Source organism: Chelonoidis abingdonii, chromosome 1 (assembly GCF_003597395.2).
Source record: "Chelonoidis abingdonii isolate Lonesome George chromosome 1, CheloAbing_2.0, whole genome shotgun sequence".
NCBI classification, from domain to species: Eukaryota; Metazoa; Chordata; order Testudines; family Testudinidae; genus Chelonoidis; species Chelonoidis abingdonii.
Genome location: NC_133769.1, coordinates 239,678,127 through 239,679,798, shown reverse-complemented (window position 1 = coordinate 239,679,798; position 1,672 = coordinate 239,678,127).

The following is a 1,672-nucleotide window of genomic DNA, read 5'->3' as shown; positions in this document are numbered from 1 at the left end:
CTGATTGGTCCTCTGGTCAGGTGTTCGGTTACCCTTTTCAGGTAAAAGAAACTTAACCCTTACCTTACCTATCCATTTATGACACAGGGAACTAGGAATAGAAGAGGGAGGTGGAGAGACAGAGACTGGCACTTGAGAGAAATGGTCCTGGGACAGGGCATCCAGAGGGATGAGACTAGAACTGGGAAGACAAGCATGTGGTGTATAAATTGGCACTGGTGAAATCAGGAGAATGCGAGTGGGATGAGGAGCAGTAGAGAGGAAATGACAGGACTGGGACAGGGACAAATTGGAGGGGAAGTTGCTTGCGCTACCTTAAGTTACCCTCCTTGTGCATTTGATACGGTCTTTAATTGCATGATCACATACCATTTTCTCTCTCTCATACAACCTGTGCCTCTTTCAGTGTAGAGGATAGACCTGCTCTGGAAGTTAAAATAGGATTGTGTAGTGAAAGAGCCTGCCATCTGTAGGAGACAACTTCATTTGTTGCAGAAGATGGAAGGCATATGTTTAGGCTTGGCAGAATTAGATTTTTTATATATAATTTAGATGGACAATATTGATGTTTATTTTTAATCTTTTTTAGATTTGTATTCACTTAACTGTTTATCTTTGCACTAAATTATGGGGTTTAAGCTTTTTTCCCCAATTTTTATCTATTTGAATGTTCACAGTTGGGGGAAATGGGAAATTATGGTGGGAAATTAAACAATTATTTGATGACAGTAGACATTGTGATTCAAAAAGTTAAAGTTTTATAATCTTTAAAAACACAAATGACCAACACCACATGTGAAAATATACAAAATAAATATCCCTAAATCAAACTCTAAGAAGTTCTCAAGCAGCAATTTTTCTTACTTTGCCTATCTGTATATTTCAATGGAAATAGTTTTTCACTGGTTTGTGTGCGTGCTGTGAAATTGATGTTTACTTACATTCACCAACAAAAGTCTAATCATTCCAAGCCTACATACAGTGAACGAGGCAGGTGATTGCAGAAGAAAAAGAAAGGACAGTCTCAGCATTATGGCATTTGAGTGCTGCCCTAGAGAAACTGTTTCTATCCCTGCATTCCTCAAAAGTTTCCAGTGTGATGTTGGGCGAGTTGCTTAAACCACACTTTTCACAGGTGATTACTAATTGTGTCTTCCTCTTTTTCTGGGTGCCTGACTTGTCCTTTGGTCTCATTTACCGAAGTGCTGAGCACTCACAGCTGCAACTGAAGTCAATGAGAACAATACTTCGAACATATTAAGTGCTACATGATGCTAAGTACTCTGAAAAATTGGGTCCAATGTGTGGAGCACAAAGTTCTAATCTCCAGTTGTTAGCATGACACAATAATGCTGAGGCAAGCATGCTTTTCTATTGCACACCTCGGAAACATGGCAAAAGCAGAGAATAATCTCACATTCTTGCACTGGTACCAGTGTGAAGATCACCAGATTTAGCAAAACATCTGGAACACTAACTCATTTCAGTGTAAGTCAAAGTGTTGACCTGACAACTGAATGAAGGATGAATTCAAACTGGAACAGGTTCAGAGATGGGCTACTAGGATGATCCGAGGAATGGAAAACCTGTCTTATGAAAGGAGACTCAAAGAGCTTGGCTTGTTTAGCCTAACCAGAAGAAGGCTGAGGGGAGATATGATTGCTCTCTATGT